This window comes from Bemisia tabaci, chromosome 5, assembly GCF_918797505.1.
Source record: "Bemisia tabaci chromosome 5, PGI_BMITA_v3".
Classification (NCBI taxonomy): Eukaryota; Metazoa; Arthropoda; class Insecta; order Hemiptera; family Aleyrodidae; genus Bemisia; species Bemisia tabaci.
This window is the reverse complement of record NC_092797.1, coordinates 32,573,677-32,586,660: the sequence shown is the minus strand read 5'-3', so window position 1 is coordinate 32,586,660 and position 12,984 is coordinate 32,573,677. Positions and strand designations below refer to the sequence as shown.

Genomic DNA, 12,984 nt, shown 5'->3' with positions numbered 1-12,984 from the left:
ACACCCTGAGCATAAAAATTTATTTCGCCCTTTAAAAAAGGAGAAAAAGAAAAAAATGTTAAGAAACAGTAAAATTGACGAGATACAAAGATCAAGCTCAACACGAGAAGCGTGTTTTTCCCCTCCGCAGCGTGGAGGCTGAAAATGGCAACATGCAACGACGTAAGAAGTAAAGAAACACCGAAATATTCCACTCAATCCTCCGCGGTACAGAGAGATGACAAAACCTATGATTCACCGGTAAATCCTTGACTGGATAGCAACCGTCAGTCGTCTCACTGCCAAAGAATTGAGAAAAGTATTAACGGGTCGCGCATATTGGCTTTTTGCAAGGCCGCCCAATGAAACTCTACCATGATATAAAATGAACAAAATCAAGGTCTCGAAAGGTCTCTCATCCGCGTTTTACGCGCATGGGTAATAGCGCAAGATGAACTTATCTCAAAGAGAAAAAAAAGAGAAAAAAAGAAAAAAACTTACCTCAACTAGATGTGTGTGGTTCCTCTCCGGCTCTGATTACACAGACTCCTTCTCCGTTCCCTCTTCTCAGACGCCGTTGGCGGTCATCTGAAACCAATCGAAAAAAGTCTGGAGTTACTTCATTATGCACGCACTAGCCGCGAAGATAGACTCTAGATAGTACGTCAAGGAAAAAAACAGGATGAAAAAATGGATGCATTTAGCAAAAAGGAACCGGCGTGATTACAGTGTGGTAAAAAATTTGCCTCTTCATAAGCATCTAAAAAATCTCCCAGGATAGCAAATAGTTTTTTCCTCCCACCGAAAAATTGTTGGTTTTAAGGAAAAATAATTGTGTAAATTTGAGTACTGTACATATATTAAGTATTTATTTAAAAAAGTAAGAAGTTGCTCAATTTTGAAAACACTGTAATCGCGCTGTTTCTTTTTTCTGAATGCGATCCAAATCATCATACTTAAAATGGAGAATTTACACACAACAATTTCATTGCTTCATCTGAAAGTGTTAAATAAGCTGATTTCGCAGTATTTTTCATAATTTCTCTGAAATGGGAAATCGCAGAAAAATAGATTTAAAAGTGAGGAAATGTGCCGCCTTGTGTCATCTAGCGGCATTTTCCATCTAAACACATGTATTTTGGCAAATTAGGTTATTCTGCCATATTATCTTCAATAATTTTCAATTTAAAAACCAAAGATATCCTCGAGCTCAGTTTTCATAGCAGTTTCATTTTAAACATGGAATTTACAAAATTTCAGACACCCGCAATTGGACTGCATTTTGCAATTTGGAACTATAAATTCTGGCTCGTTTTAAAAAACACTTATGTGCATACGGAAACTAACGGCAAATACATTGTTTTTAAATCAGGCCAGAATTTATAGTTCCAAATTGCAAAATGCAGTCCAATTTTCCATTGGTGGAAAATCATGTGGAAATTAGATGAAAAAAAAATTGGAAAACAGGCGGACGGGCGCGTGAAAATTTGGAAGCTTGGAAGAGGAACTCTGTATTCTAACATTCTTTTTTTTTTTCATTTTTTTTCTATTTTTTTTTCTTTTGGCTAAAAAGTTAAATGCGGTGTTCAAATCTCAAAAACCGATTGTCAATCATAAGAAGAACGAAAGTAGACACACCAGAGATGATCCGAGAGATGGAAGTTTGGCACAGTCACCCTAACCGTAAAGCTTGCGGACAAGGATAATTGCTTTCCTTTCACTCCCGGGAACGGATGTCAACGGAGACACTCCGACACCGGCCCGCACCCCTTGCCAGGGTTCGAACCGCGGGCCCGACCTGTAATGACCGCGCGAAAAAAAATTATCTCCGGCACACACGAGGTCAACGAACAGCCACAGGTTAAACTTCCGGGCCTAGCACGGTGGCCGTGTTTCCGCCGCGAAACGAAAAAGGGATCATCCCGCGGAAACGACAGGGATACCCGCACCCGCGCTAAGGAAAAACGCCGTATGAGCCTTCAGGCGTTGCCAAATTTCCCCTGGCAAATCACTAATTTACAGGGAAATTTTTGAATGATTGTCTACCAATTTCTCAGATAATTTTGTTCGTAATTTAATCTAAAACGTCTGAAAATTTCAAGGAAAGATAATCATAATTTTCTTCAAAAATAAATATTTTATCGGAGGAAATGTGGCAACTCTCGAATGTTCATACGGCGTTCTTCCTTAGCACGACGGCAGCGCGGACGACGACCGGGAAAATAATATCAATCATCGCCTGACCTGATTTTCCCGAGCGGCGGTGGCCGGGGGGAGGGGGAGGGTTGGGGGGTTTAAACGCTTGATGGCGTCGCGACAGGGGACAAAACAGGGGCCGTTGCACAGGGCCCCGCGTCGCAGTCGCTGCGTTGTTGTTGCGACGTCGACGTCGACTTGCACCCTCCCTCGCGCGGGATGGGACGCCCGAACGGGAAGAAAACGTAAAATTAGAGGAGTCGGTGTATTTCGGGAGCTTTTTCATGAATACGAATGGCGCTCGAAAATAGATTTATTGATTTGACGCGCGGGGACAGGGAAAACTTGCCGACTTTCCCATCGGAGTTCAACGGCTTCGCGGCGCCGACGAGCGAAATTTAATGAGAGCGATGGTGTATTGTCCTGACGACGGGTCGCCGATGCGTAACTACACTCTCCCGAGTTGAAACAAATTTGTGGAAAGGAAACTTCGACGCAATTTGCCCGCATCAGCTTGCATCAACATAATCGAGTTTCAGTTGGCTACAAAATATACCGTACAGCCAAAAAACCGTTACCTTGTATCCCTACTTCACCTCACGAGCAGGACCCCTCAGCTTCACCCCCCCCTCCTCCCCAACAGGGTAATGGAGGGTCCTACTTCTTCAGATCCAACCATCTCTCGATCTGGCCAATCTGATTCCTGATTTCCCTGGGGGAAACATGTTCAATTTTTTTGGCAGAATTTAGGACTGTGGTCCACTTTTTTGGCTATTTTGCCTTATGATCTCACTTCAAATTTGCCTCACGGAAAAATGTTCAATTTTATAGGAAACTGTACAACTGAGCAACAAAATTTGTGCTGACCCCACTTTTTCAAATTTTTCAATACACCTCACGGAAAAATGCCGCATTTTATTGAGGGCGAAAATAAATTATTTTCATACTTTTTTTGTAAATATGAGCAAAAATGACGAAAATTACAGCATTTCCGGAAATTGCGTCACGTTAACCACGATTTCCGGATCTGGAGGCCGGGCAGTTTTGGCACCCCAGCACCAGCTCAAAATTTTTGATGAAAAAAATCATACGAAAACCAGCGATAAAATTTAATTTTCCAGTGTCTTTTTGCCGCAGTTTTTTCATTTGTCCATTGTTCAGACTACAGAGGATTTTCAGTTTTTCATCAGCCAAGTTGTTGAGTCTGCCCCCCCCCCCTCTCTCTCTCTCTCTCTCTTCGTTGGTCAGGCACTTCAAGACTCCCTCCGTTGCAAGTGCCTGCGGAATTACAGACGGCCCCATATCGAGTGCAGACTGCAGATTAAGACCCGGCGTTGCACTGGTTCGCTGGTTGATGGCCTGATGAGCGAAGTTGCTAATCGATTATCGACACTTCTCCATTTGAAGCTATGGTAAAGAATCGATTATCAATGTGTTCGTTGCGAACACCCTGTCAATCGATCCTAATCCATAGGTTTAAACGGCAGATCGATCGATATATCGCAAAGCACGCAACACCACTGGAAAACGACAGCGGGGGAGCAGTGGAAAAACCGATCAGTTCCGAAAAAGGGAACTCAGACAGAGCGGCTGGTCAAGGTCATAAAACTTATGGCGAAGACAACTTCGGCGACTCTCGAGGAATCGCGACGACGGAAAAATGTCTCCGCAGGGAAGAAAGTGAATCTCAAGTAAGCGCCCACGGAAGACGGCGGTAAGTCTGACGACGACGAAGAACGGAACAAGATAACACAACGATAATGACCCGTAACATTGGCCTTTTTTTCGGAGGAGATAAGTTTTTCGAGCCCACTGCTCGCGGCGCACGGTGGATTGAGTCAATAAGAGAGGTCGGACAAAATTTAGAAACTTTAATCGCTTTTAAACTCCGTTTATACAAAACTTTGAGGCTCTGGAAGTGATTCTGTTCGTTTCCTCGTGAAATTTTCTGCTGTAAGTACCCCAGTGTGTCTACTAAAACAGGCTGGACAAAAATCAGTGCTATTACAGTACTTTTTCAGCACATTCCCTAGAAGTTTAGTACCTCATCAACAGAAAAATTCAGTACTTTTTCAGCACCTTCAACTGACAAAATTCGCAACATTTCAAAAATTTGAATTTCCCGCTCAAATAGCGACAAAAATGAAAATAATTCCGTAACCGGACGTCCTAACGACATTTCCGCACTTTTTCAGTACTTCCGGACCGCCTTCAGAAAATCGGTACTATTTCCGGACTTTCCGAAAATTCCGGACTTGTGGACACTCTATACCCCTTGAGATTTCAAATTTGACAAAATAAACATCAAAATTTGCAGTTTTAGTAGAAAATATTAATGTCTGAACTCTCTAATTGACTCGACCCACTGTGCGGCGCGGCGCCCGCCGCTCATTTTCGTTCCATCATTTTGTTAATGGTTTTCCGTGGCCGAGCGCCGAGCCGAGCGGGCGGTGTAAGATTACGATACGTTGACCTTTTGGAGGAGCATTTTTATCAGTGAAGTACAATAACCTGATATTCTTCCCAGAATGGTTCGAGTTAGTAATGTTACGCGGGGTGAGGACAGATTTCCAGCTAATGCTCGAAAAACTGCCCTTTGACGAGGCGACACACGAACATTATTTACATTTGAGGGGCTTGGAGAACGAGGCGCAGATGAGCAGTTTTTGCTATTTCGAGAAATACGTGTTTGTAGTTTCGAAATTACATAAATCCTTATGGCGAAAAGGAAGTTCAAACCTACTTTTGGATGCTTAAAAACTGGAATTGGGGAGCGAATTTTTCACAGAATATGCACTGAGACTAGTTTTACTTGAAATTATTAATATCTCTTTTTCTTCTTCTCAAAGATAAATCTTTCGGCTCAATTTTTTCTTTTTAGTTAAGTAAAAATGCATTTAAAGTACCTCAGGAGCTATTTCTTCCGTGAAATACATTTTGTTTCTCACATTAAGTATTTTTTCTAATCAGAGAAATTAAACTTCGTCATCGAGGACAAATTAATTGGTCAGTTACTAAAGTCCTTAAGCGCCAAAGGAGAATTCGAGAAAGTCGGTAACAACTGTTTTATTGACCCCTTATAAATCTTAGAGCTCTAAAATATTAAAGCAATGAATTAATTAATCGCATTATTAATTAATCTGCAATTTAAAACGGGTTGGTTCATCCAGTTTCTACTATTTTTTTCGTATTCTTAAACTGGCGCTTGAGCCCTTTTGCAACTGACCGATTCAAAGAGCAAATCAGTAACACACTGGAAAAAAACCACATTGGATGTAGAGTCCAGACTCTTAAAAACATCGACAAGAAAAAATACTCTTGATTCAATCAGATTTAAGCTTAGATCAAGAACCAAGCCTCTTAATTTGAGCGGATTTCCTTCTGATTTAAGCTTAAATCTGATTGAATCTTGAGTCCTTTTTCTTATCAATGTTGTCAAGAGTCTGGACTCTAGGTCCAATGTATTTTTTTTTTCCCCAGTGTAGACTCTATTCCTGGCACAGGCTGCTCGGTCTTTTGGGCGGTATGTGCCTGACAGTTCTAAAGCTTTTCAGGTTTTTTTCCGAGCAAATTCATTGTTTCTACTTTATCTGCGTCAAATCTAGATAAGACAATTCAAATGAACGGTCATTATTTCTGGATTGGGTGCATTGTAAAAAGCATTGCTCTGAAGTTAATGCAAGTGCATCCCGCACAATGAATGGACCTATTAGTTTCTTTGTTGCATGTGGCAACTAAAATGCTCGCACGTGATACACGCCGCTAGTAATAATTACAGTCTCAAGAGGTTTACGGCCTTGGACAGGGCTAAACTGCCCAACCATCAATAGCTCTGTAAATACAGCCACGACTAAGCCCGCTCAGCATGACGCAGCGAAAATGGAAAAGCAAGATGTAAGACAAAAATCATTACGACTGCCGTGCTAAGGAAAAACGCCGCATGAGCCTTCAAGCGTTGCCCAATTTCGCTTCGTAAACCAGGAATTTTTGGAAAAATTTGCGAGAAAATTTCCTCCAATTTTTCAGATAATTTTGTTCGTGATTTCACCTAAAAGTCCTGAAAATTTCACGGAAAAATATTCATGGCTTCCCTCAAAAATAACCATTCTATCGAAGGAAATTTAGCAACTCTCCGATGTTCGTACGGCGTTTTTCCTTAGCAAGGCAGACTACTTGCCAGCAGGCATCAGGGCACATCAACAGGGAAATGGCTGGAGCACTGAAACTCTAACTTCATTTATTTTACCCATCCGACACACGTTTCCAGTTCGTGAAGGTAGGTGAAAAAAAAGAGAATCAAACTGCGAGGTGGTTTGGTAAGACAATGAAGACATAATTACCTCTTGATTAGGGAATATCTCTGGGATTTGAAAATGGGGAAACAAATCTCAAAGAGGGGGGGATGGTGCCTACCCACGGAGACAATTCTGAAAATTCTATCGAAAAAAATATTCTACTCTAAAATATTCTATTTCTAAAATATTCTATTCTATAAATTCTATTTTAAAAATTGATCAAAAAATGAAGAGGCCGGAAAAGCTTCTAAGAATCATATTCTACTTATTATAATCATTCATTTGATGAAGGTAATATATCATGTGCAAGGTTTTATCACTTCCTGATTTTGGTCCAAGGTAATTCAAAATAGCCAGTTTTCCATGTTACGCAATTTTCTCATGAAATATAATAATTTCGATACTAGAAGAGGCTCTGACGTGGTAAACTTATGGTCAAGAACGTCGATACCAACAAACGCCTGGGGCGCTGTCACTGAGTCCACCGATGGTACCGTTTGGCATCTTTGAAGGTGGTTCCCGACTCCCACACCACCCACTCTGCCGCGCTGAGGCAAAACGCCGTATGAGCATTCGAATGTTGCCAAATTGCCTCTCAGAAAATATTAATTTCTGAAGACAGTCATGCATACTTTTCCTTGAAATTTTCAGAGACTTCAGGTCAAATCACGGACACAATTCTTCAAAAAATTAGAGGACATGGGTTTACACTTATTCCCGAGGATTTGAGATTTATCAAAGGAGATTTGGCAACGCCTAAAGGCTCATAAGGTGTTTTTCCTTAGCACGTCAGCACTGTTAAATATCTCTGCGTTCTATTTTCCGAAAATCTGCGATCTACGTTTACCCTTGAGGCCCTCGATTCTTGACAGGACAGAGATCTAGGCTGGCCTTGATTTTTCCCGCGCTGGTAACTCCCCTTCACACTTATGCCATACACCTCGGTGACTCGGCCTGATTGCTAGGCCCGAGTCGAGACCCACGACTCCACGTGTGCAGGTGAGAAACGTGAGGCTGAGTGCGCCCACGCAGAAATTTCGGGCGAACAATGACAATGAGGAAGATCAACGACTTGGCCATGTCTCTGACCGAAAGCATTGGCCCCCGTGGGCTACCCGCGGACTATCGAGCACGTGGCTAACCATGCTCTATGCTGCTAAAAGTTCGACGAGTCTCGTAGTCCCGCAGCTATCCATGGCTATATCCGTTCTATTTTATTAAAAACTATAAATTTTTACGACTTTGGTACACTGATTCGGGCAAAGGCCCACTGATGAATAGACCACGAGACGAGATGAAAAAAAACTGAACATCAGTTGTTACACAAAGTTGAGTCAGTTTTTGAGCAATACAGGTATTTCCTGGTCAACATTATCGTGGAACGCGATGAACACATCGAAAATTCCCTATAATTGAAATCGCACGTGAGTGTTCTCATGAGTATTTTCATTGCAGTTTTACGGAACACTTTTACTTCAATTCGATCGTACAAACTATGACTTGATGAAAAAGCAAAAAAGTTTGCTAGTGTGTTTTGAAATGGGATATTTTTTTACTGCTGAATCGCTTTTGACAAGTTGAAAAGAGCGTAAAGTAGAGGAGGTGCCCATAGAACTCAACTCTGCTAAACGATAAGTTTGTACCTTTTAAAATTGGTAAAACGAAACGAAACGAAACGCTTGATAACGAAAAACGAAAACGAATGATACGCTTTCATCTTGGAGGAGATCCTGACCCCCTCCCCCACCATACGAAATTTCAAGCGCCGTTACTAAATTTTTGGGTCTACATTTCATGAATTAACGCACCGGGAATCTAAAAATTTGACTAAACTCACAAGCTAGAAATTGAAATGTATGATTTTTCCAATAAAGAGACCATCGATTTGGGCGATGATGCCTTCCGCTCAAGGAAAAAACCATCAATGAAATACTTGCCCGCAAATACAAATTTCACCGATGACCAAGGTGCGGCAGGTTTTTAAAAGCAAGCACAGGTGCGTTCTTTTGGGTTTTGTACTCGACGGTAATAAATTCATCACGAAACGGCTCGATCAAAAATTGGCACACAAAGGTTATTACTCGGTCATATAGCCCGCTGAACCGGTTTAACGTGCGATTTGATCCAAGTAGCATTTGGTTTTTTGGCAGGTGGTGCGTTTGAATTGATGAACACGAAAAATATTCATACGCTACTTCCAATTTTCGAAATCTTTTGAGAGCTGCTGAATAAGTAAGTTCAATCCCTCCAAGGACAATATGCTTGTCGAGGACAAGCCAAACCTTCTACAGACCCTATAATTGCCACGCCACAGAAAAGTCATAAATATCGATTTTTTCTCGTTGATAACATTGAAACAGGTTACGTCATTGTTACTGTTTGGATCCAATGGGCCTGTTGCATGCAAGAGATACAGCCGCGCGAATAGACTTTTTAGAGGTTAAATGACACGAAAATTACGATGGTCACATTAAAAAAGTCTGAAATACACTCCTTACTGCGCAATTTGCGTTGTTAGGAACGCGCTTTTTCAAATTTCCCGCGTCTGGGGGCAGTTTTCTAATCACCGGAAACGAGCAAACGGCGGGCTCGGTGATTTCCGGAAGATGCCGAGTCGTTGTTGTTGTTGTTATTTTTTCCTTCAGTTTGTTTACAAACCCAACGTGATCTCCTACAGTGGTCCATATACGCTTTATGCGGTAACCAAATCGATCAACTTTTAAATATCCAACGCAATCCTTCTACATTTCATTTCACGATGTCACGAGCTCCGATTTTTAGGTTATGTTGTCAGTTTTAGTTGACCGGAAATAGCCGCGAGTTGCCGTTAATTGTTTCCGTTAGAAAACTGCCCCCAGACGCGGGAAATTTGAAAAAACGCGTTCCTAACAACACAAATTGCGCAGTAAGGAGTGTATTTCAGACTTTTTTAATGTGACCATCGTAATTTTCGTGTCATTTAACCTCTAAAAGTCTATTCGCACGGCTGTATCTCTTGCATGCGACAGGCCCATTTGATAAAGGGAGAATCTCTACGGTGACGTCATCACTAATAGCGTCTATACAAGGAAAAAAAATTTCGGTTCGAATGGTACTCCAAAGTTTTAGATTCAATTAACCGAAGTTTCCAGTCACAGAAACGGAACTTCGGTTTAGCTAACCGGAATTCGGTTCCTATAACTGAAAAATTCAGTTACCTGAAATGAAAAACTCTGATGTTCAATCTCTCCGGCTAAAGGTTTTTTCTCTGTGTACGGAAATACGTTAAGAGGTTCAAAAAGGACACCGTTAATGGTGTTAGTTTCCGCAAGAAGAGCTATGGTACACGCCAAGAGCGAAAGATGTTAAATGCGTCTGATTCTTCCATCAAAGCAAGCGTGATTACCACACCTACGCTCTCAAGGAAAACTAGCAGGCGTAGGTTTACTCATGATTTCACGAGGTGAATTTTCCCACATTCAATGAATGAAAACGTAGATAGATAAACAACTCAACGTTAAAATGTAGTGATGTTGGCACGTGAAAGACTTCACCGCGGCTTCCATGGTTTCGTGGCTGACGGATGTTACACGGCTCGTTTTGGATGGATTTCCAATGAATAAACCACGCTTCGATACAGCATGCCAAAGATCATGATTATGTGTCTCGAGCAAGGTGTTTCGAAATTGCTTTCCTCGATTCACTTCTTTGAGAAAAGTCAAACTTGAATTTTTCTGGGAATACATTTTATGGGATAATTTGAAATCATGCAGAGAGAGTCAAGAACCAAATACTGCTCATAAGTATTTCCTTATATAACTTCGCCAGGCAGAAGAAATCGTTATCACGTTAACCACGATACTACAGCCACGTTATTTGCAATCACGTTATATCTGCCGCCATGTTAGGCATATTTGCGATCACGTAACGTTATTGCCTGTTTGTAAATAGCCAGGTGCAAATATTTATTGAAATAACATCAAAAACTTAAAAATAATTCTATTTTCCACACAATTTTCACGATCATATATGTTTCATTACTTAATAACGAGTCTGTTATTCGCGGAAGGAAACAATTTTCGTCCTAATGTTGTGTGGCTTTTGTTGTGTGTTACACGGTTAGAGTAATTCCGCGCCAAAACTTAAATTGATTAAAATAACAAGAAGCTAGTCAATAAATTAGGAGAAAACATTGTTTTATCGAATTTTTAAACAAGACCTGCATGAATTTTTACTTCTTGATATTCAAGGGGTCAACTAATCTTGTCCTCAAAATTTTTCTCACAGGCAATGCAATATGTCACTATGTGGAACGATTGAAATGGAAACCACAAGCCACGTCGCAGTCTGAACCGATTATAGGCGAGACAAATCAGTCAAATTGGCCTCCTGTTGGATCCAAATTGTCACTGATGTAAGTTGCTCTATGTCCTAACATGGGCTCACACTCGTAGTCAAGACCATACTCAGATTTCGTAAGCCTACATATTCTGAACACTCCACATACCTCGGTAGGCTCTGCACGGACAAGGCGACAAACACCCCGACAAAATAAAATCGGATGGATCGGTTTAATTAGCATTTGTTCGCACTTGAGAAGTCATCCACCCACGCCTAAAAGTTGACCGCTTAGCAGCACCGAACAGAACCGGCTTCCGACTGAAAATTATGTCATGGTAATGACTAGTTTTTCAGCAGATCAGAAATGCTGGGTTCTATCTGTGAAAAATCGTTGAAAAGTGTTTTGCATATAGTCATCACGAAAGGCCCCCTCATTTCGCTATTCTTAACGCATTATTGGTACGGGATACCTAACTTCAGATTATCTGAACTATACGAATAGTGGTGCGGTGTTTCAAATTGGCTATGCTATTCTGTTTGTGTAAACGTACTTCTCGGTTCATGTAGCCTTACATCCCTTTGTCATGACACCGTAATTTGGGCTTAATGTAACCGAGCTTTTTGGTTCACGTAACTGAACTTTGCAACTGAGGTGCACAGTTGACTCCTTCTTAAATTCACTATTGGTGAAATCAATTACGAGAAAAGAGCCAACTTCACAGGACACAAAGCAGAGGCGACTTTTGAGAGTTAGCAACGGTGTTTTTCCTCCATTTAAATACATGTAAAACCATCGATTTGTGGTGAGGCAGTTTTTCTCACCTAAAATCGATATTTTTAATGGATTTAAATGGAGGAGAAGCAGTGCTGTCGACTTGCGAAATCGCCACTGACACAGGGATGCTTATTAAGATCTTCAAAGCAACTAACGAGCATGAGCAAAGGGCACACCCCTTCTTTGCCAAACAAACTTGATTCCTTCTTGCTGAGCTCGATGCATACGATGTTGCTTCCATTCTGTGTGCAGGCGTGACGAGACGTGCGTGTGATTATTTCAGTTCCGTTTATGACCTAAATTCAGGTTTTGTTAAGTGCAACCTTGGGGAGGTTGATGACAGCCGCGCCAGGATGCGCCGCGTTGCTCCGACAAAAGACACAAAAAACGAGCGAGGATGTTCAACTCGAAGCTCCGGCTGATTGTGAGACCGATCCTACCGTCCTCAGGAAAAACGCCGTATGAGCCTTCGAATGTTGCCAAATTTTCCCTGAAGAAATTCTGAATTCTGAGCAAAATCGCCGATGCGTTTCCATCAAATTTTCAGAAGCACTAGGTCAGGGTGTCTGGTTTTTTTTTCATTTTGGGAAATCCTGACGCAATCCTGATTTTTGACTGCGAAATCCTGATTTCATAATTTTTCCAAATCCTGATTTTTTGCGGAGAAAAATTAACGGAAAATAAGCGGACGGCCGACTTTTCTCGGATCCTGATTTTACTACCGATTTTACCTCAAATCCTGATGAAATCGGGATTAACTCCTGATTGACCTCAAATCCTGATAGAATCGGGAAAACGGGAAATCTTGGGCAATCCTGATTTTTGACTACTAAATACTGATTTCATAATTTTTCCAAATCCTGATTTTTGCGGCGAAAAATGACGGAAAATAAGCAGGCGGCCGAATTTTCTCAAATCCTGCTTTTACGACCGATTTTCCCTCAAATCCTGATGAAATCGGGATTAAATCCTGATAGAATCGGGAAAATCGGGAAAATCTTGATGCTAGAACCCTGTAGGTTGAATTGCGATTAAAATTTCCTGAAAAAAATTCAAGGGGAAAAATGCACGAGTTTTCAGGGAAATTGGTAATATATCAGGGAAAATTCGGCATCCTCCGAAAGTTGATACGGCGTTTTACCCTGGGACGGGAGGATGAGGCTGTGGCTGCGGGCAGAACGAGGAGTCGAGAGCGAGTTGAATCGGAATCAGAGCGTCGACAACGGTCGGTGATAAGTAAGGTCATGCATGGGAGTCTATACGGCGCGGCGCGGTCGTCTCGGAGAGGAGAGGTGCGAGCGCGCGGCGCCAAGTCACTGAACTTGACACGCTTTGTCAAGATTCAAGATCCAAGATCCCAACGGCTCGGCGTTTCGTATCACCGATTCACCGCGCCAAGCCGTTGCACCACCGGGCTGA

At 41.7% G+C, this 12,984-nt stretch overlaps 1 protein-coding gene across 1 annotated transcript in view; it reads right to left on the bottom strand.

Moving 5' to 3' along the window:
* The window catches only part of Ypel (Yippee-like), a 134,158-nt gene that overhangs the window by 63,743 nt on the left and 57,431 nt on the right, over positions 1 to 12,984 (bottom strand). Inside the window, exon 2 of the mRNA XM_019051937.2 lies at positions 481 to 567. The gene's annotated coding sequence lies outside the window, so the exon portion shown is untranslated. The remainder of the gene's footprint in view (positions 1 to 480; positions 568 to 12,984) is intronic.